The sequence below is a fragment of the Antechinus flavipes genome, chromosome 1 (assembly GCF_016432865.1).
Source record: "Antechinus flavipes isolate AdamAnt ecotype Samford, QLD, Australia chromosome 1, AdamAnt_v2, whole genome shotgun sequence".
NCBI lineage: Eukaryota > Metazoa > Chordata > Mammalia > Dasyuromorphia > Dasyuridae > Antechinus > Antechinus flavipes.
In genome coordinates this window covers 547,367,558-547,391,714 of record NC_067398.1, presented here as the reverse complement: position 1 = coordinate 547,391,714, position 24,157 = coordinate 547,367,558, and the positions used below count along the sequence as shown (strand labels likewise).

Genomic DNA, 24,157 nt, shown 5'->3' with positions numbered 1-24,157 from the left:
TTTCCTTTCCTCATATTCTGCCTATAAATTTCCCATGGCTTACTAATATATTAAAGAATCCTAAATAAAACTCTCTATAAGTTGTATTTTATTAATTTATTACATTTATGTTATATTCATATACTTGTGATCTTGTTATTTACCCCAGTAGAATGTAAACTCCTTGAGAGTAAGGGCAATTTTCATTTTTTTGCTTTGTATCCCCACAACCTAGTATAACAATTGGCATACAGTGGGTGCTTAATAAGTGCTTGATAAATAAATGAATAAGCGGAGAGTTGAAAAAGGACCTTAGAAGTCCAGTCCAATAGATTCTTTTTTTTTTTTTTCCAGCGCTTAAGTAGCTTTCCAAGGTCACAATGATGGAATGTGGCAAAACTAGAATTTTGAACTCAGACCCAGGTTCTCTATTTCCAAATCCTGTACTTTTCTCCTGAGTATTACTAAGATCTCTACCATTCAAAGTGGCACAATGAACAGTATTCATCACATAAATTGATTAAATATATATCCAGTCATTTAACATAATAGAAACAGGCTCATTGTAACAGAACAATGTCACAAGATCAATATCTCCTGCTAAGGAAATAAAGGACTCTGACTTTGCTTTGACATTTATTTCCCAAAACTGCCTTTGCTTTGCCCCGACATTTATGTGCCAGCAGGAGACCATTACTCGGGGACATTGTTCTATTCCACAGAATCTCCTTTGCTTTTGTTCCCTTTCCCCCCAACACAACAATAATAAAAGAAAATACAAATCATGGTAATTGTGGTTGTTATAGAGCACCTACTTTTTAAGGCAAATTAAAATTCTGATTTGCTGTGTATACAATTTAAAAAGCAGGCTTGTGTAGGGTTGAATTTGTTTTAATCAAATTTATACATCTTTCACTCCTGAAAATCATAGATGGCCCTTTTTTAATCTCTTTATTTTTTTTTCTGCTTTAAGTGAAGAGTTTTTACCCCATATTGTATACAATATTAATACAATATTAAGTTTCCATTTGTTCCTTCTTTCCTGTCCCATAGTGGAAAGAATGGTGGTTTCAAGTATAGAGCAATTATATACTAATTGAATGATATAGAATGGCAAAGATGCAAGGAGATAATCACAACTTGAAGGTGTATGACAATTTTTCTAGTCTAATCCTTTATCCAACTGAGATCCCAAGAGGGAATTTATCCAAGATAATATCATAATAAAGATTAGAGCTAAGACTTGAATCAATGTTGTCTATTTTCAAATGTAATGTTCTTTCTAATGTACATGTTGTTTTACATAAACAATAACAACATCCTCTATAATAACTGTTAATAATAACTATGATTCACTGGGCAGTAGTAAAGGCTGACAAGAAGCGGATGCCATTATATTTATCAAATATAATTGAAAGTGGTTTATTTCTTTATGGAGACTATGAAATGTCCAAATTTCAAGAATGAATCAAAAGGCCCTTAGTAGGTGACACCCCCCATCAACTCAACCAACAATGTGTTAAGAAAAAAGCTTTGAATAAACAGCTGAGTCATGTGGATTTCTTTATAGAAATGGAAGAACTTATGATGGCAGTTCAGGATCATCTGAATAGAACCATTACCACTGGAAATTATGAACAGATTATCTTTAAGCAGTAATGACAATGAAGTAGTCAAGATCAGTGCTCATTTTATAGGCCATTACAGCTGATTTTGTTCCATATGTAGGTCTGATTGGCTTGAAGACATATCTGAATCTATATAGCCATGAGGTCTTTTAGAATAAAAATGTCTAAAAAGGAAATCATTGATGTTTGTTTTATATAAACCAACAGGCAAAGATTCTAAATTATAATACAGATGCTTTAGAACTAGATTTTTTAGAACTAGAAAAGCCCCAACATTGCAGGATTCCTTTATACTATCAGGATCATAATTTTGGAACTGGAAAGGAAGTTATAGATCAAATTCTTTAAGATAGTGAGTCTCAGAGAAGTAAAGTTAACTTATTCAAGATCAGATAGCAAGTAAAGAGTAGAACTGGGCAGTGGCAGTTAATAAATGTTTAAAAATTTACTCTCCAAAAATGCAACACATTTTAAAGTTTAATCTACATTATTAACATTCTCTACATTACCTTCTTAAATTTAAACAATCAATAAAATAAGAAATCAAGTCCTAATTTTTAGTGTTTATCAATTTCTGAAATGTGAATGCTCAATAGAAAATTTAACAATTGGGTTTCTAAGCCTGGTACGGCTGGATCTAGAAATCAAAGTCTTGATTCTAGGGCATATAAGATAATATTAAATTAGCTAAAATTGGTTTAATAATAAATAGCTATTTAGGAAATAAAATCTGATAATTATAGCATGAACATGGACCCTTATGTCCTGGATTAATATCTGCTATGGTTCTTGAAACTGAACTGGATAAGTTCCAAGATGGAAGGGCAGGAATGGATCCTCTACAGAAGGCATCAGTGTCTTGTTTCCTCAGATTGGAGAATCAGTGGTTTAGATCTGTGAGTTCTTATTATGGCTATTCTAGTTACCCACATCATAGTACTAACTCCTCCCATAGGCATGTTGAATGAATCTATGAAACTATGAAAATCTCACCTCAAAAGTGCAATGCATTTTTGGATGAGTGTAAGAATCCAGAGATTCAGGGGGAAAAAAAGGAAATGTTCCACAAAACCCCAAAGTTGTTAATACTTTAAAGGAAGAGCAGCTAGATGGTACAGAGCATAGCATTAGTCCTGGTGTCAAGAGGAACTGAATTCAAATCCAGCATCAGACTCTTAATACTTATTAACTGTGTGACTCTGGGCAAGTCACTTAACTCCAAATGTCTTGGGGAAAAAGAAAAAAAAAAATTCATAGGAGACACACCTATCCTACTAATTCCAAAGCATGTTATCATGGAAAACCTTGGTTCAAATTCTGTCTCAGACACTTAATAGCTGTATTACCTTCTCTGTAAAAAGAGAGGGTTGGATTTAGAATCCCTTCCAACTTTAAAACTATTATTTTATATGACTACTCTTTCAGCTTATCATTTCCAGGTCTTACATTTAAAGAAATGAATGGAAAAAAAAAGAGAGCGAGAGAGAGAGAGAGAGAGAGAGAGAGAGAGAGAGAGAGAGAGAGCTTGACTGGATACCGCCTTAACATGAGGCTATTAAAATGATTAAGCTGCCCAACAGAGCACTGTGGCCTGCCTTGTCCCCTAAGGCCTCTATTTCTGTATTGGAACCATTGCTGCCTTACCTCATGAGCCCATTAAAACATTTACAACTAAGATTATGCACACTCCACTCCACCCACTCAAGTAGTTGATTTATATTGTTTTTCCTTCTTTTTTTTTCTTTAAACACATGCACACACACACACATTAAACTTTACCAAAACCCCAAATGAAACAAATCTCTACAAAACTGCATCTATGATAAAAAGTCCTATATTTCAAACAGCTACCTTTTAAAGCCCCTCAACCCAGTGGGGGATACACCTGTTATAAATACTGACAGTCAAGAAAAAAAAAAACTGTCAGTACTCTAAACCCCAGGACTTCTCCGGGAAATAATTAAATCTCCCAGGACTCCCTCATCCATACCCAGCAAAATTCTGACACCACAAACTGTTAATTCTCTACCAAATACCATAAAAGTAAAAAGAACAAAACATGCCCTTTAATTTAAAACTTCATCATCTATGTCTTCCCTTATCCCTTTTTCTCTCCTCTACCTCTCCATTTCCTCTTCTTTTAAAATGCTACAGAGTTCCAAATTCTACAAAAAACTTCATTGCTTGGCAATGGAACATTGGGATCGTGTGTGTGTGTGTGTGTGTGTGTGTGTGTGTGTGTGTGTGTGTGTAGGTATAATTGAGTCTTCTCTTGGCTGTTTTTCAAAGCAGTATCTCTCTTGGGTGGGGTAGGCGTCGTTAAAGTGGATGCACATAGGGCACAGGGGAATAACTGTGTCCAAGGGGAGTGTGGTGTGCCAGGTAAAGGCAAACTAGCTGCTGTGATGTGCTGAACCTGACAATTTGGTACCTAGATGCTTTCACCAGTGGGATTATCTATACAGGAAGAATACTTCTGTTCTTGGGGACTTGGAGTGATAGGAACCTGCTTCCCAGCAACAAAGGAGCCACATTTCTTTCAGGCCTACAGCCAATCCTGAGAGTAGGAGGAGACTAAAAGATAAACTGGTCTTCAGGACAATCATGGACCATACTAATGTTCTTTTCTTTGTATAGAAAACATGTCCCTCTCTACCATATCATCAATGGGATTTGTATTCAGAATTATTTTCTTAAGAATGGGAAAAATTCTATTGTGCTTCTTATAACAACAGCAACAACAAAAACTATTCATGCAGGTATCTCATCATCTCCAGCAAATCTCCAGCAAATTTGTATCTCCATCAAATATAAGAAAGAGAGGGAAAGGAAGAAGGAAGGAAGGAGGGAAAAAAGGAAGAAAGGAAGCGGGGAAGGGAGGGAAGGAGGAGGGAAAGAGGGAGATAGGGAGGGAAGGAGTGAGCGAGGAAGAGAGGAAGAGAGGGAAGAAAGGAGGGAGAAAGAAAGGAAGGAATGAAGGAAAGAAGGAAGAAAAGAAGGAAGGAAGAGGGAGGAAAGAAGGAGGAAAGGAAGGAGGGAAGAAGAGAGGAGGAAAGGAAGAAGGAAGGGAGGAAGGAATGGAGGAAAGAAGGAAGGAAGAGCAGGAGAGAGGGAGCAAAGGAGATAGGAAGGAAAAGAAGAGAGGCAGGGAAAAAAGAAAGGTTAGGAAGGAGGGAAGGAGGGAGGGAGGAATTGGATTTAGGTGAGGCAGGGTTGTCTGGCTGGGAATGGAATCTCTGAGTAAGAACCAAAATGAGGTTGAGAGACCCATATAGGGATCAAAGCCAGTGGCTATCTGGTCCAGTTTCCTAACCCATATGTCAGTATATACTGATGCATAGGGACACCCTGGGTTGGTTGTGAGACCATGCTTTTCCTCACTACCTGCAGAGGTCTGCATGATATAGTATTGTTTTTTAAAGTCACCATGTCCCATTCCTAATCTTCACCATCAAGACAGAAGTTCTTGTCTTAGAAATTAAGGGCTGATTTTCTGGGCAAAAAAAAAAAAATCACATTTTTATCAAAATTTCCAAACGCTAAAAAAAATGATCAAATATGCAAAGTCATTATAAAAAAAAAAGGCTTGCCTTAAATATATATTTGCCTTAAATATTTTTTGTTATATGTGGGAAAATGAAACATTTTCTATTTGTTGTCAAGGTATTAAAGTTTTGAAGAAGCAAGAGAACTTTTAGGGGCACCAATTAAAAATGGCAGGGGTGTGCTAAATCATGCTGCTACTTATTTTAATAGTGGCAACAACAACAACAACAACAACAACAACACAACCACAAAATTACAATTAATTTCTACAGGTAGCTGTCCTTGTATCTGCATCAAAAAGTAAACTAGGTCTGATGTAGTATTGGAGTGCTAATCATTCCAAGTTAAGCTTCAGCAATAATCTTATTCCTAGACACATTATTCTAAGTATTGAAACATTTTTAAAAATTAAAGTTAAATTTACCTCTTACACAAACCTGCTATGCTGTGATTAGTTCAGTTTTATTGCGGACTAAACAGGGGATAAGAGACCCTGGTGTAACTATGGTAGTGATGACATTGGGTGTCTGGAATCACACTGCTGCTGTCTCAAAGCATACCTCTTGTCAAATTCTGCACTACAGGAGCCCTGATAGTCGCTGAATCCTGGGCTTCATTCTTTCTTCACTCAGTATTTGCTATTATATACAATAAGCTATTCCAGGAAAACCCAAGATAAAATAATTTCTGCATCATAAAACATCAGCCCCCAAAAGGGTGATACCTATCACACTACTAATCACTAGATCAAAGATCACCAAATTGTCCAGGCTTATTCAAACTGGTTTCTGCTGGTTTCAGCTTGGGTTTGCTGCTCTGTCATAGTTCATGAGTTACACTTGACAAATGATATTAAAAACAAAACAAATAGGCCTCGGACCTCTTTATCTTGAGCCATTTTATTTGGGTATCTAGCCAAAGACAGTAAAACCATGTTCAACTGATACTTGTTTATTCAAAATAAGGCATAGTTGGAAGCAACTGATATTTCCCAGAAGAATAGATGCTGTTTAACTTTAAAAATAAAAAAAGAGATAGTTTGTACATGTTTTGTTCAAAGTTCATTTCCTCTTCTCTATGTATATTGAAATAATTAAATTTTATTCTATAAGAAAGAACTGTGAACTAGGAGGAAAGAAATGTGACTTTTAATAGAAGGTCTAATAACTAACTAGTTAATGCTGATAAAATGACTTTACCTCTTCTATCCATCTACCAAATTACAATAAATTCATTAATATGGAATAGCTTAAGGGAGAAGAAGTTAAACATTCAATGAATATTATGCATAGATTCAAGAAGTAACCCTTCTAAGAGGTCTATACTGTTAATATTCTGGATTAATATTAATTAATACATAAATTAATAATTAATTGAATCTCCAAAAATGGACCAAGAAAATGTAATTTCTAATTTAAAAAATCTATATACAAAATTTTTCATACCACTTGGAAACATTAAATATAGCAAGTTACTCAAACCTCATTAATTTGGAATTATCAGCAATTTTGATAAGGCTGACGTCATATACCTTTGTACTATCTATGAAAATGCAGTTCAATAAGCAAATCATAATTTGCTTATATAAATTAGATTCTTTACTTCATAATATTTTTACTCTAAAATGAGAGAAGGAAATTATTCCAATATTGGTTTCAGTCTTACACTACTCACTAACTACATGGAATAACTCTATAACTTTAAACTTAATCTTACTTCTCTGAGAAGTACATTTTTACTTCAAGTGAGGAGAAAAAGGAATAACAAGGAGATGGATATAGTGGACATTTGTTTTTGTCTTACTAGTCATGCTCAGTGTAAATGATGACTCTTGTTTCTACTTTAAGTGACTTTTTGTTTGTGAAAATAAAATGTTAGGCAGTTGCCAGAACACTGGACCTAGAGTAATACTTGAGTTCAAAATTGATCTCAGGTAGCAACTAGCTACATTTAACCTCTGTTTGTCTATTCTTCCTGTAAAATAGGAATAATAAGATTACCTATCTCCTAGATTTGTTATGAGGATTAAATGAGATAATGTTTGTAAAGTGCTTAGTACATTGCTTGGTAAATAGTAGGAACTATTTAAATGTTTATTCCTTTGCCTTTATTCCAGATGGTAAAAATGAGGTACAACAAAACTACATATAAAACACATAAGCCTTCATTATTTGCTCAAAATTTGATCACTATGCATCCAGCTATGGAATTGAATGATATTCTTCAAGATCTTGAGATTCTGATACAAAATTATTGCTGTTTTAAGGTAGGGGAAAAATGGAGAAATGAGAAGATTATACAGAGAAACACTTTTTCTTGATTTTCCTTCCTAAAATGGACTGAAAGAATTATTCAAGAAGTAAAGAAATATCAGTAAATATATTAATATGTAAGTGAATGGAGGGCAGGTGAAATGTTTAATCTAATTCGAGAGAATGGATAATTTTCAAGCTACCATCCAACAGTCCTTTGTTATGAGAGAACTTGCCAATGATAAGTATCAATTATCTGTGATTAAAGCATTTTTAATATGGCTTGCATTGATGAATCTTATTTATTTGAAATTAATAAAATTTATGTAAAACCATTTTATTATAATTTAGTCTAATTAATTCTAACAGGTTCTGCTCCAAAATTCCATTATCATTATCATCATCATCATTATCTCATCAAAGTTCATATTGATCTAGCCCTTTATCATTTACAAGGAGTTCTGACATGTATTACAACTCTGTGCAGAGTGTTGTATAAGGGCCATTATGTTCATTTCTTGAGCTGAGGTGAGAGAAGCCTCTGGGATGTTGAGACTTTCCTACAGTGATAGAGTAGCTTCTGAAATTATGTCTCTATCTCAGTTCTTTGAGGGTATTATGATTCAGTGTATAAAAGCAAAGCAACTAGAGTTTAGGATTTGAATATTGATTCTGATACTTATTATTCCTATGATCTTGGGCAAGTCACTCTAATTATGATACTCAGTTTCCTCATCTCTAAAAAGAAGAGGTTGGAAGATGATGTCAAAGGCTCCTTCTGGCTCTAAATCAGTGATCACATTCTAGAAAAAGAACTGTGTTCTCACTATTATGACTCACTGCTCTCAATTATAGTTATTTTATTCAAAGAATTATTATTCTCTCCTCTCAAATTTGCCTTTTCTTCATAATATATATTCAAGGAGCTTTGTTATGGACAGATTTCCTGTATGAATAAAGAATAACTTTTAAAATATAAAATAGTTCTATTTCATTTATAATAATAAGTATTAACATTTGTGTAGCACTTAAAATATTTTAAAGACATTTTATAGATAAATAAAAACTTGAGTTTAAATCTGGCTTTAGACACTTACTAGCAGTACCATCCTGGGAAATTCACTTAATCTCTATTTGCCTCAGTTTCCTTATATGTGAAAAAGGATAATAACACATATTTGGTAGGGTTGTTGTAAAGATCAAATAATATAAAATTTATAAAACAGTAAGGTACCTAACATAGTAGGCACTATATAATGCTTATTTTTTTTTTTTTTACTTCCCTTTTCTACCTAACTCATGTTCCATCTTTATCAACTTATTCTCATTGTGATCACATTACTCCCATACCCAATACTTAAACCTCCAAATTCTAGCTAATGTGACAGAAGTTTTGCATTAGAATCAAAAGATCAGTTCTGGCCATTTCTACTTGTTACCACTGAAGACAAAAGAACCCTTCCTTGTTAGACTAGGATCCATCATGGTTTTCTGGAACTTGATTGGCAGATTTTCTAAGACTTAGATAGAAGAGAATAATAAAATAGCTGACTTTTATAGTGTTTTAAGATCGGAGAAGCATTTTAAATCCATTGCTCAGCCAACAACAAACTTTATTAAACACCTACTATATCTGCTCAGTTCTATGCCAAGTGTTGGGAGGCACAAAGAGAGTTAAAAAGCAGTCTCTGATCTAAAAGAGCTTCTAGAGCAGTGCAGTGCTGTGAAAAATATCCTGGATTTGATGTCAGCGATTCCAATTATGGCTCTGGGTGTGAGTTAAAAACAATAGGACTCAGTTTCCTCATTTGGAAAATAAGATGGTTGGACTGGATGACATCTGCCTGTTTTAAATCTATAATCTGATGATGACATTCAATTTTCATAACAATACCATGAAGGAAATACTCTGGATATTATTTCCCCTATATTATAGATGAACAAACATAAGTGACTTGATTATAACTAATAATATCAGAAGTATGAGGGAAGTTCAGGTCTCTTTTGAATCTATATCTCACAACCTTTTTCTTAGACATTGCTGTCATTTAGGAGAAAAGCCACTAGCATAAAAACAAATAAATAGTAACCTCTTTTAAGAATTTCAGAATTAGCTTCATATGGAAACCAGAACAACTATTTGAAAGCAATAATCTATGAATGGAAAAAAACACTGAATTTGTAGTTCAAATCCCACTTCTCTTACTTCTTTAGGTTTTGTTATCCACTTTGGAGTTTTCTTGGCAAATACTAAAGTGGTTCACCATTTCCTTCCCAAGCTTATTTTATACATGGGGAAGCTGAGACTGACCTGGTTAAGTGACTTGCTCAGAGTCATACAGCTAGTAAGTGTCTTAGGACAGATTTGAACTCAGGAAGATGGTTTCAGAAGATTAATTTCAGGCCCAACATTCTACCCACTGTATCTATTAACTACTCCCTAGTACATAGTAAAGTCTTAAATAATGTTTATTGAGTGATTGATTAAAGAATATAAAGATTTAGTTCTACTAATTAATTTATCCATGAGGAAGACGAGGATGCTCCAGCACTACATTCAATATTTACTTATCGTAGGTTTGCTTCACAGATACTACTGAAACAGAAATGCCTGGGAGGAAGGTATATTCACAAGAAAAAAGGAGTATGCTGCAGAGTAATTATGCCCCAAACTTACTACATATAACAAGTAATTATGGGAAGGTCAAATGACATAACATATCAGAATGATGACATTAAGAACAATATGGTCAACCTATAATATTTGTGATAGATCTCTCCCTCCAAAATATAAATATAAAAACTGAACCTTAGTAAAACTGGAGAAAACAAAACATTTTTGAATCTCACATTATATACCCTTATTCAATTTCATGCTTTTTTGGACCCTGTTCTCTTCTACTTTATTGACTCTAATGCTATCTAGTTAGCATCCCAAAGACCTGAACATTTTCTTATATCATGACTACTTACGTATTCTGTGTCTCATTCTCTAACTGTCCTGCTCTTTTCTTGATGAGCAATAGAATACTTAATTAAGTGAAGTAAATTATACTTTACATATTTCCAAAAATTACACCTGTTATCATGTTGTCCCTATGGAACATTGTGTTTGATATCACTAGACTAGTGATGGTTTCAACTTCAAAGAGTTACTTATTAAAAGTGTAATGCCATAGAAGGAAAACAGAATTATGTTTTTGATTTTTCTTATCTAATTATGTAGAACAAGTAAGAACTGAGAAATGAAGCTGCCTTTTTGACTCCTGGGTTTATATATTTATTTTTTTAAAAGATCTACATTTAAAGAATACTGGACTTGTTTCTCAGCTCTGCCAAAACTTACTTGCATGGTCTTATCATCTCCATGCAGATGATTGCCAAACCTGCATAGATAACCCTATGCTCTCTCCCTTGACTTCCAGTCTAGCATTACAAAATGTTTTTTAGACATGTAGAAGAGAATGTCTACTAAATAGACATCTAAAACTCTCCATGAAATTTATGATTTCCCCCCAAAAGCCTTCCCCCATTCAATTTCCCTAATACTGTTGAAGGCATTATTCTTCTAGTAACCCAGATTTACAACACCTATGTCATCTTTAACTCTCCTATTACACCCACTTCACACATGCATCTGTTGCCAAGACTTATCCTTTCTGTTTTCTACCTTCAAAATGTCTCCTATAGTTATCCCTTTCTCTCCACTTTCACAGCCATTATCCTGAAGCTCCAAACCTGGACTATAGCAAAAGCCTTCTGACTGGTCTCCCTGACTCAGGTCTCTACTAAAGCACAGATATGGCCATGTTATCACTTTCCCCTCAACTTTCCCTGATACAATAAATTCCAGTGGTTCCTTCTTCCTTCTACAATTAAATGAAAATATTATGTTTACCATCTAAAACCATTCCTAATCTTGCCCCTTCCTATCTTTACAGTCTTCTTATGTTCTACTCCCCTCAGTCTATCAATTCATCAAAAGCTGTCTTCTTGTTCCTCTCAAATGATATTACATCTCCTAGTTCTGTGCCTTTTCAATGACCTCCCCCATATCTGGCATGTCATCCCTCTTTACCTCCACCTCCTGACCTTCTTTGCTTCCTTTTAAATTCCTCAAATTCCATCTTCCTCAGGAAGCCTTTGATTTTCTCCACCATTTCCAGTACCTTTCCTCTGAAGTTCCCATCTTTGTGTGTTGATATACTTAGTAGTTGTATGTAGCCTTCCTTACTAGACTGTGAGTTCTTTGAGGGAAATGACCATGTTTTTGCCTTTCTTTGTATCCTCAGCAGTTAGCACAGTGCTTTGCACATGGTAAGGACTTAATAAAGTCTTACTGACCAATTGATCTCTGGAGAAGAGCCAGATCTCACCATAGTGGATTTGCTCTTAATCTGCTCCTAGTGAGCATCTATGGTATCTGAAACCTCTATGTCCATTTACTAGTTGTGGTGAAATATATATATATATTTCACCACAATTAGTAAATATATATATATATTTCACCACAATTAGTAAATATATATATATGTATATATATATATTTCACCACAATTAGTAAATATATATATATTTCACCACAATTAGTAAATGGACATAGAGGTTTCAGATACCATATATATATACACACACACACACACACACACATATACATATACATACATGCACACATATACATTGTGGTTATGGAGTCATTTTTTTTCAGTTGTACATGATTCTTTATGATACAATTTGGGGTTTTCTTGACAATGATATTAAAGTGATTTGCCATTTCCTTCTTCAACTCATTTTACAGATGAAGAAACTGAGGCAAATTGAATGAAATGACTTGCCCAGAGTCACATATTTAGTAGTTTCTAAGGCCAGATTTGAACTCATGAAGATAAGTCTTCCTTGACTCCATGCTATGTGTCACATAGCTACCCTATGTTTACACATACACAGATATCTGTATATGTGTGTATAGATGTGTTTTGTTTTTCTTCCATTATGACTGCCACAGGATTTAGAGATAGAAATTAGATTTGTGATTTCATTGGCAAAGGGAACTTCTGCCAATGTAGATTGGTGCCTTCTCTGTAATTTATATTCTTATAGAGTTATCCAGAGGGTGTTTAGGGCAGTTGGAATGTTAACTGAGTTGCCAAGGATCAAATGGGCAGAATGACTCTAGATAGGTCTCCATGGTTTTGGACCAGCTTTCTATCTACTATGTTACACTGTTATAGGAATCAATGTGGCATATTAGCTATTTTAAATGTTGCACATTGAGGAAACAGAACATAAGTGCAGACATGTGTTTGGAATCTGCATGTCACAACTATAAGTTAGATCAAAGAATAAATAGAGGGAGTTTACTTATTAATGGGGATTGAATTTATATAACATACAGCACTTGAAAAATGAAAAAAAATTCCCTAAATATATAACATTACAAGCCTCTATTTGTCCTGAGCATGAGAATTACCAAAGCTCTTTTGGATATTTTGGGTGTCTTATTTGAAAATTGTGCTCTTACAGCAAATACATTTGATTTATCACTGTTTAGAAATTAATAATTTCTAAGGAATAGAATTTTGGAGCTATCATCTAATATAAAGAGCTCCTGAACCAAAAGAAAATAAACCTCAAGGTAGCTTTGTATGGCAAAGGAAATCCTAAACCTGAATTCAACAAGTGTTGAATGGAAGGGAAGGGAAAGGGACAATCTCATCTGGTTTGCTTTGGTCACAGAAGTGTTTGTTCTGAGGAGCTGATTACTTATAAAAGGCCCTTACATTTTTAAAAAAATTATCAGCTGGCAGCTACCTCTTTTCCCTTCATCCATCCCTTGAAGTCTTCCTCAGGCATTGGCTAAGCAGCTTTCCTTTGGTGCACTGACCTGCCTTACCAACTGTTGAGTCTGATGAATCTGTCCTGATTTGCCTCATTGTGTGGACAACTCTAGGTAGTATGGTGAATAGAACCGATGGTCTGGAATCAGAAGGACCTGAATTCAAATGTGGCTAGGTGTGTGACCTGGGCATGTCAGTTAACCCCATTTGCCTCAGTTCCTCATCTGTAAAATGAGGTAGAGAAGGAAATAGCAAACCTCTCTAATATGTTTACCAATAAAACCCGAAATGGAGTTGAGAACAGTTGGATATGACTTTAAAAAAAAGGACAAAGCTAGAAAGCTCTGCAGAATAAAGGGCTTGCAAGGCGGGGGGAGTATAGCATATACATTGGGAATCTGGTGGGGGAGGGTATCCTGTTGTGGTGGGGAGGAATGTGTGTGTTCTGTGTGTGGAGGAGGATGTGTGCCTAAGGAGACTTTGGGGAACTTTTCCATAGCAAAATGTTCAGTCAACCAAAATTCTGGCATAAAATATCTATGCCAATACTTACTTGTAGTTACTTAAATGTACTTTGCAAATGACAGGGAGTGACAAATAAACACAGAGTACATAAATACCCACTAAATGCTGTGTATCAAATGAGAATTCCAACAGCTCAATGTTCCCTAGAATGTGGGATGGAGTGTTTTGTACTGCGTTATTTGTGCGGTATGAAGTCTGTTAGAGAAATGTGGAATGACTACTGCTGTCCCCTGGGGACCCTCAAACAAATGAGCTATCTTGTGAAGCAATCCCAGGGTGCCAACTTTAAAAATAAAATTAAAACACACTTACTATCTGTATTGTTAAAGAGGCAGAGAGAGGAACAAACTCAAGAAACCAAACACTCACATGCTTTTCATTTAATGTTAGTTCCATTATTAGACACATTAGGAATACATTGAGGAATGTCTGAATGTTATGATGGTGTGGTAGATATGTCTACAATACACTAAGCAAAGAGGAAATCTGACAATGGTATTGTTCATTTAAGCACACCACATAATTTGGGCCAGGAAAATCTCCTTTCTAGTAATACCCTAAAGAAAGCCCTAATGTAGACTCACCATGCCAAGTCTATCAAAACTGAAGCAATGACTAGAAAGTGAGAAAAACAGACATCATATTCAGAAAGCTGGAAGATAGTTTTATATTCTGAATTGCCACGGGACAGAATGACCCATGAAAATAATAAAGAAGGTTCTTTCCTTAAGGGATGTCTAAAATCAAACACCTTATGTCTTTCCTAGAGAAATGGGACAGTATTTTAATTAAAGATTTGAGTGGCTAAGAAAAAAGAGTGAGAAACTGAAAACATACATGATTTTATTTTACATGACTTTATTTAGCAGCAGAGCTGATTGTCACACTGTTTTCCTGAGTTCTGTATTCTCCTTAGATGTCTTAGAGCACATTAAGACCCTAGACTCACATGGAAGCAGAGCTCTCTGATTTTTTAACTCTCACACTGAAAACATAAGGCTCACAGCTGGGAACCAGTGGAAGCACATGAAGACAGAGAATAATATTTTACTTGTATCAATTAGGTTTAAGTGCCTCGAGTTAGCAGCAGGATGGTGGTCTTAATTTTTTTCTTGGCCATCCCATTTTAGTTTTTGTCAAACATGGTATGAGAACACATTTGTGTCTAAAGTAAGCCAAGACAACTTGGAACTGATACCAGCATTGATCACTGGAATTATGTTGATGGTTGCAGTGTGTGTGTGTGTGTGTGTGTGTGTGTGTGTGTGTGTCTGCATGTGCACATGTAGGGGGACAGCTTACCACATCATCATCTGCTCACCCCACCCTCTCACAGCCTTACATAAACAATGACTAAAAAAAGTAATTTAAAACAGCATATTTATATTACTCCAAGATCAGAAGAATTAAAGGCATCATACTAAAGTTGTTACTTATTCTTCTTAGGTTTGAAGTCTTTTTCTTTATTTTTTTTTTGAATGAGCAACTTTCAAAAATGTTTTGAATCCAAAAATCTACATTAAAAATATTAGGCAGACACCTGTCTTTATCATTCCTTTCTATATCTTTGTCTCACAGAGAGACAGATACATTCCAATGCAAAAAACTGGTATTAAGCAAGACATTCACAAATATCACAGATCAAATCAAATGCAGCTGAATCTTCCACTGAAGATTTTGTATAGAAATAAATATTAAAAACCAAATGCATTTTTATTCAAAAGAATTAACATTAAGTACCATGCTTAGAAAAGTTTATCCTGAGGCTACTACCCATATAGATTTAAAAAATATTCTGTCCTCCCCTGTTTCAAATATCTATCTATCTATCTATCTATCTATCTATCTAGCTATCTATCTATCTATAATAGCTTATTCTATTCAAGTGCCCGAAGCTTTTGTTTTATTTTGGTTTTTGCCTTTTTATTTTAATGAGTCATCAGGTTTTATTCCCACTTATTTCAAGTCACAGAAAAATTGCTTCACTCTGACAACTTTCATCTTTAGAGAAATTTGCACTCTAAAGCTGGGGAGAACAGAAGACAACAACATCATCTAACATTCAATACTGAAGTACTAAGCCAGTGAGACGTGGAATAGTTTTTACATCAAGTCAATAGGATGCCCAATTTTATTCACCAATCCTGGCATAATAATAGCTCTGGTCAGATTCAAATCTGGCTTCATACCAGTGACAGTGAACAAATTAAGGGCCCTCTGTGGGTCTCATTTTTCTTATTTGCAAAATGATGGAGTTGGATTTGATATGGAGTTAGTGACTCCAGTTCTAAATCTATGGAACTAAGGTGCCAGAGAATATTGCTTTCAGTGATCAGAAACCACTCAGACAGATATAAATAACTCTACTGAGTATCTCCTGGGCTTTCTATCCTGACACCTTTCAAATCTCTGTCTTCTATTTTTTTTCTCTCCCATTTGAAGAGAAAGACTTAAAACAAAAGAGATCTGGAACTCTCTCAAATACACAATTTAAGGTCTCAAACACAGAATTAATTAATCCTCTCACTACTTCTGAAGAATTATTTCCTTAGAAATTAAGAAGTAGAAAGAGTAAGAGATTCTGCCAATCATCCATCAGATCATTTAGGAGACTGGAACTTAACTACCTAGATAAACCTTTCTTATTCATTCCTTTTCAATTATACACATTCTGAGAGAATGACCTCCAGAGAGCATCAGTTTCCACACTGATAGTAATGTGTACAACTGACATTCATAGTTTTTTTCCAGATAATGTCTCAACAAGCACTTCTTAGAAATTAATATTTATTACAAGTTGTCAGGCAAGAAGAAAGATGCCCCCTCCACTCCCATAATCATACATACATTGAGTCAATTTCATTTGTGGAGAATTTATGGGAGAACATGGACAAGAATCTCACAGAATGGGCAGAGTCTTTGATCTATATCACCAGAGGGATCAGCCACATCATTGAGAACCCACATGCAAGTGAGTATTTGAATATAATGTCTCTTATGCCTTGATGTATGTTGTTGCTGGATTATGGATTAATTTTATGATTCTCCCATGTAATTTTCATAAAGGAAAGGTCAGAAATATTCAAGGTGACATCAAAGATATAGTATTTTACATAAGGAATGTTTTTGACAAACTGGTATTATCATATTATAGTGGAATCTAATTCAGGTAAGGGGTTTTAAGGGGACCTTGCTATAATTCATTTTTAATGGAGGGGAAATCCGTGGGGTTTCCCTAAGGGGAAACCTAGTAGCAGCAAATCACTTATTTGGCAAGCTTTCATTTGCAAGTAAATCAAATGTGAAAATCGGTATTTATATCTCTGCTGCATTACAGTTCAAGCTGGTTCTGTATCATCCCCACTGTCCTGCACTGTCTTCTGTTGATATCCTGTATCATTATTCATTAGAACCTGAATATGTGCCATCCTTTCTTTCTCACACTAAAGAACTCAACATTTGCAGGCTCTCTCATCCTTCTATTAGGGAAACAACATACAGGAGAGAATGTCCATTTTCCATGAAAACTTGCATCCAAGTATACAAATGAGTCCTAAAATCTATCATTCAATTAATGTTTTATGAACATTTACTAAATGAAAGTTATTAAAATTCAGAATAAAATGTCATGGTGGTTTATGTAATTTTATCACAGGTTATGAAATCTCCCAACATCCTAAAATTTTTGAATTGCTGAAATACTAGTCCTATTTAGATGCAGAAGAAGCAGCTTTACAAATTGTAAAGTATTATATGCATTTAAATCATATTAAAACACTCTGAGTTTATTAAAAGCTTATAGATTTTTCCCCCTTTTATCTAACTGTGAATGTTCAGTAAGGTAACTCCGTCTACCAACCACTACAGATCACTAAGTTTTTTCTTGCAACTCTGTTTTGCTGCCTGGGATTTTACTAGATTCATATCATTCATAATGTCTGAGTAGGACTTGAAACAGAGTCCCCTTGGCTCCTGCTCTATCTACAATGCCATTACCATAAGCAAAGTGCTATCTCTGGAACAATATTGTGACCTATTTAAGTTGTATTATCTCTTTTTATAGGTGAAAAAAGTAAGGTTTAGCAAATGACTTATTACGGTAAATAGCTGGGTGACAAAGTAAGCCCATGGATTATAACTGAAAGTCTGATTCTTCCTTCCAATTCCTTCTCCACCCATTCTCTTCCTCCCCAATTCTAGGTTCCCCAATTTCTTGAGTAAATAGAGAAGGTCTAATATATACATATATATATTTAAAGTTTGATTTCAATGTTGCCCGTGGGGGAAAATAGTGGAGTAAGCAACAAGTGGTTTGTGGGAGTATTTCAAGAGAATTGAGATGCATAAGCCCAGAAAACTGTTAAGAAAACTTTGGCATGGAAGGGGAGTCAAACTGACGAGCAGTAAGGGGAAAATTGTACAAACCTGTGCAAACCACAACTTTTCAAGCCACTGTCTATACTGGACTATTAGCTTAGGGAAGAGGATTTCTTTAATGTATTGAGACATAGGATTAGTTAGTGTTGTCTGATTACTTCTCATAACATTTAATGGATTGTTTTTATGAGTTACCTTCTTACCAGTTTACCTTTGATTAGCTCAAAGTTAATGGAATATGTGACTGTACTGCATTCTTGCAACTGAATTTAACACTTATTAAGCATTTGTTACAATGACCTTCAAACTTTTTTGTGGGGATGGGATGAGGAAAATCTTATGGCATAGTGTAATTCTTGGTTGTGAAGACTTACACATGTATATGTATCTGTAATTTTAAGTTCCACAGGACTCATTCACTGGATACCTTTGAGAACTATGGCTATACCACATGAAATACACCATATGGCAAGAATACAAAAATAAAATAGTACCTTTCTTCAAAGTGGTAGTTGAAAGTAGGTATATTATATACCCCAAACAGTAAATTCTAACTTATGGAGGCTTTATGAAAGGTTATGTGCAAGAGCCACATATAATGGGAAGGAAAGGCTGAGCTGAGTGGTGGGTGCTCTGCATCTCTGGAGAGGATATTCATATAGATCACAAATCCACTGATATGAATCAACAGAAAGATTAAATAAACTGCCGAAGTCATAGATGTTGGTGGCCAGGCTGACCCTATTACCCAGGTTTACCAACTTTCAATCTCTTATTCTTTCCACTAAATATTTTTTTTTTCCATTAATCTCCTGGATATGTTTACATACAAATGGGGAGAAAGGATACATATGCTGTATGGAAAGGTTGGATATAGGGATTCTTTGGTAATTTTTAAACACTTCATATATACAATCTAAAAAAATTTAGAAAACAAAATTCATTTTCATATCGTTTAGCTCTATAAATGGCCCTAAATTCACTGGATTTAATACTCAGTTTTGAAAGTCCTGGTTTTGAGGTCAGTGGATCTAAGTTGTCTCACCTCTGATACTTACTAGCTCACATAATTTTCTAAGCCTTGATTTCCTTATATGTAAAATACAGTCACTTTAATCTTCAGCCCTGGCTGAGATTCCTCTTACAATTGAGAGAAGGAATTTAAGAGGAGGAGAATGAATTCTTTTAAAACTTAAGGCTAACTAAGAGTCTGGGATATGTAAGACAAAGTTGATGCTGTCCTTCAGTACAAAACAGTTGTTCAGAATGTTGTCAAGATTGTAATGCATAGTATATATGCATCCCTTCAGTGTGATAACAGCAAAATTCAACTTTACAATCAATAGCAAGATTTATGGATTAGCCACTATCTATAGCAAGTACATGGTTGGAAAGGGAATGGATGAGATAGAGCTTAAGTAGGGAGATGCAACATCATGCTTGTCTACAATGTTCCTAAAGAGAAATAGCTTAGAAAAAGTGTGAGAAGAGACATCCATTCTCCATCACACACTGGAAGGAAAAACATCTGTAAACCTTCTGAGGACAGAAGGGAATGTTGCTTTACACTTATGAGTAACAAGCCATTTGAGGAGAAGTAGGGCTAGATGATGCCTTCATGGTTGACAGGGCTTCTTAACAACAAAATAGGGGTGGGAGAAAATGAAGGGGAGATAGGAAGGGGGAAAGAGGGAAATGGAATGAAAAATTGCCATTTGGGACCGTATGGAAGAGCTGCTGGTAAACCACCCTGGCCAAAGGAAAATGTTGATTTGACCAACTTTGTGAGAGAAACAGACAGTCCTTATGCAAGCAGATGGATGACAAATCTCTGGGAGAAGGCTGTGTTGTTCATGTGTGAAATACTCCAAGCCAAAGAATAAGGGAGCCAAACCATGTATGTAAGCAGAAACCACCTGGCTTGTATAGGGGGTGGGTGGGGACAGGATACCCTTAGCAAATCCTCTTGTTCAAAACACTGGTTCCATTAACCAAGTTAAACCTCTATTTAGGCATGGTCTTCCCCCCCCACCCCATTTGTGTTTCTTACCTCCTCCCTCCACTGCAACCATCCACACACTCCACTGCCCTCTCTTCACTTTCAGGTCTTCTTATGTCTTATGGGCCTATACAATGGAATCCTGGAATAGGGAGAGGAGAAAGGCAAATCAATAATCAGATCATGTCAGAGAATCTCATGTCAGAAACAAATCAACAACAATTAAAAAAAAAAACTCAGAAACTAAACAAGACCAAGTTTAAAAACAAAAACAATGAAGTTGATTTCTTTGATTGACTCTATTTTTGTTAATAGGGGAGACTCAGCAGGAGAGATTTCACTGGCAGCCAATAACCTAGCCTAAAAAAAGAAATTAAAAATGTCTCCTTGTAGAAGAAGTTAATACTATACTTCCTTTCTAGTCCCAAAGCTGCATAAAGTATAGGCATCTGCCAGTCTCATTGTGCTTTTGTTTCATCTTATCTAGCTGGATATGTGGGGATAAACTATTCCATTCTCTGAAATGCAAATTGAACCTGGAGATGTTTTTTGCTGCTAGAATGAAGGTGAAGCACATGCAGTGAATCCCATTCTAGAAACTCTGAAAAAAAAAAAGGTTAATCTCATTTCAGAGCATTCCCATTCTGTCTTATACTTTTTCTATAAAAGCTGAAAGAACCTAATTAGTACATGAAATATCACATTTTCAAAAGGATCTCGACATTTTTCTTCCTCAGTGTTCTAGGCACCTAGTTTGATGGTATGCCCTAAACATTCATCTGGAAACACTGGGGCTAGACACATAAACTCATTCACCAGCTACAAGTTAATAAGACTGTTGGCATATGCAGGTGTAAAGCTGCAATTGCATTGAATTTTGTGCCCCAGACTGAAAGTTAAGTTAAGGCTACTTCTGAAAATAGATTCTGTAAAGTTTTTATGGTTGTTTTGAAATATTCTGATTCTTCAGTGGTCTTCACAATTAATTTTAATGATTTGATTTTTTGGAGAGAAGGGAAAGAAAATATCTTTCTTATTTTTAGGCAACTTTAAATCAGAACATTTAAATACAGTTTGATTCTAAATATCAAAAGGACTACATATCTTCCTAGGAGCCCTGTATTTGAACTGCAAGTGCATTGACCTAATAAAGCACAGTGCCAGGCACTGTGTTAAGATGCTGGAGCTACCAAAACCCCCTAACAACAACACTAACAATAACCACCAATCCTGCTCTCAAGGTATTCAGCCTAAAGAACTCCAGGGGATTTATTTTCTATGGAACATTTTCTGTAAAGGAATTTCCCTAAGTTCCTTTTGCCTGGAGAGATCTTTACCTGCTGACTCTCTGACCTTCAAGATCTTTTTTCCAGCAGACCCTTGTCTGAATACTCAGCATGAGTCATTTTAGTAAAATAATTAAGTTTTACATATTTTCTCTCAAATGATCCATACAATAAGCAGTGATATACGTAATCAAGGCAGGTGACAGTTATTAATACTAAAGCACAAAGAAGAATGACAGGAAGAAAATAAGCATTTTATATGCATCTACTTTGAGAAAGGTACTCTGTTAAACACTTAAAATATTATCTCACATGATCTTCATAACAATCCTGAGAGGAGGGAGCTGTTATTATTCCCATTGTACAGGTGAGGAAACTGAGTTAGTCCCAGAGAAGTTAAATGCCTAGGATTACCATCTAGAAAGAGTCTGAGTCAGACTTCTGATTGCAAACCCAGTGCTCTATCCAGTTTTAACTTTCTCAATGTCACACAGACAGTTAATGCCAGAGTCAGAATTATGTCTTCAAGATTTTAAGGACAGAGATAAGATCTGTGATTTCATTGGTATAGGGGATTTCCTGGAAAGGAAATTCCCTCTATCAAGGGAGATGAACATCTTTTCTGCAGTTTGGTTTCAGAGTAACGCAGAGAACAAAGAACTTATATGATTTGTCCAGAGTTGCACAAGCCAGTGTCAAATCTTCCTGATTCCAAGGCTATTGCTAATGCACCCTCTGACAGTGAAGGACTAGAAGTAAAAGGCTCTTCATATCATAAAATCCTGAGGTACATATACCTGAAAGTTTTGGTATTAGGTAAAGTTAGAAAATGGCAAAGAACAAAGTAAGAAATTAATTCATTTAGAGTGAGTAGCATTTCATATATGTTCATATAGTCATTTTTAAAGGAAAGGAATAAAAAGACAAAAGTTGTATATTTAAAAAAAAAATTAAACACATTGTATTCAACAGTCCCCTTGTTACACTGAGGTGGCAGGATGAGTCAGTCCTGTAGTGAAAAGCTTCATCTGCCCATTGTTATATTTCAAGAAATGAGTCACCAAACCCATAAATTTCTGCATAGTTTTCCAGATAACATGAACTACCAAAAAGAAACTATGTGCTTTGTACACACACACATACACACACACACACACACACACACACACACGGCAGAAAGACAATGAGGGGAAAAAATACAAAAAACAAAACACCCCACCACTATTGCCGATTAATACCAGAGAAGCCTGTGCAACGTAAAGCTGACAGTTATTATGTATAATTAGCACAAGGCAAGTTTCTGTATACACACTATCTCCAGACATGTTTTCGAAACAAGGGCTTTGCCTTTTACCACCAATAATTTGTCTTGTTGTATGTTGTTACTTACACAGATGTTCACATAATTTTGTGCATATGTCCAAGCCAAAGGAGAGTTTCTTTACCCCTCCCCACTCCCACTCTCACAACTACCCTTCCTTTTTTGGGGGGAGAAAGAAGGCAATGTCTGCTTTAGAAACCATGTGTTGGGAAGAAGCAATTTCTATCAGTTATATACAACAGTGGTACTGAAGGAGGTGGGTAAGTGGGCATGTTTTTTGGTAACGAGATTCCAACCCCATCCCATCTGAAAGTATCTCCAGCATCTCCCCAAGTAAATAATTCCTGGGGGATTCAAGAGCATTAAGCACGTTCCAGGTCCACAATGTTCGCCGGGATAACACATTAACAGAAGTCTCTCTAAAAAGGGTTTGAATATTTAAAGAAGGATAAAAGGGAATGAGGGAACATAGAATGTGAATATACTTGAGATTTTTTTTCTTTCCTTTTTTTTTTCTTCCCCTTTTTGGCAGCTTTCTCATCTGAAAGCAGTAGAATTTGCTCCCATTTCCGTGAACTTAGTCAGCTTAGAGCAGTATGCACATATACGGTATTCAGAGAGCAAGCAAGCAGCTCTGTCTAAATACATGGTGAGGAGGGGGTGGGAGAGGCATCAGAGGCAAGATGTGAAAGTCAGACATACTGGGTTTTTACAATAGAGAAATGCAACTTTGGCTGAAGGGGGGCTAAATTTTTAAAATATCTTTGCTTTTATTGAGATGCCACCAATTGGGAGAACATTCTGCTCAGGGGGATGTCTGCCAAGGACTTCTAATTCAGCTTGTTCCACTCATTTTATTTTTAAACCAAAGTGAAGAATTTTATTCCTGGAATGAAACAGGACTGGTGTGGGCAAAAAATGGGTAAATTTACTTCAGAGGTGTTTTATAACTACTTGGAGAGAAAACCCTCTAAAAAGTGTCTTGAATATTTAAGGAAGGTATTTAATTCTTTCAATTATTAAGTTCTTCTTGAAATCTCTACTTCTTTTAAGGAAGATAAAGGGAAGAGAATTGATTTAAGAGAGAGAGAGAAGAATTCGGGGGAACACATATGTGTATGCACACAGAGAGACACAGACACACACTCCCTAGATTCCAGAAATTTGACAGTGGGCCTTTTGTGACAGTCAGAATGTTACTCTAGCAGGCTGGTTACTTAAAGAAGGCACTCTTCTTTAAGTCTCTTAGTGGGATTGGGACAATGAAAAATATCATGAGGTACCAGAACTGGGAAGTGATATAGAGAAAGGAGAATTGGTAGGTACAAAGAGGAACTGATTTTGGAATAATTACTGCTAAACTTACTCTGGTAATGTGTAAGATTTATAGAACACTATTCCATCCCT

General features: G+C 35.5%; 1 protein-coding gene across 3 annotated transcripts in view; it reads right to left on the bottom strand.

The window, feature by feature from the left end:
• ATXN1 (ataxin 1) overlaps positions 1-24,157 on the bottom strand; it is a 654,648-nt gene that overhangs the window by 256,737 nt on the left and 373,754 nt on the right. For all 3 annotated transcript variants that reach the window (XM_051970650.1, XM_051970648.1, XM_051970649.1), the window contains exon 8: positions 20,195-20,285. The gene's annotated coding sequence lies outside the window, so the exon portion shown is untranslated. The remainder of the gene's footprint in view (positions 1-20,194; positions 20,286-24,157) is intronic.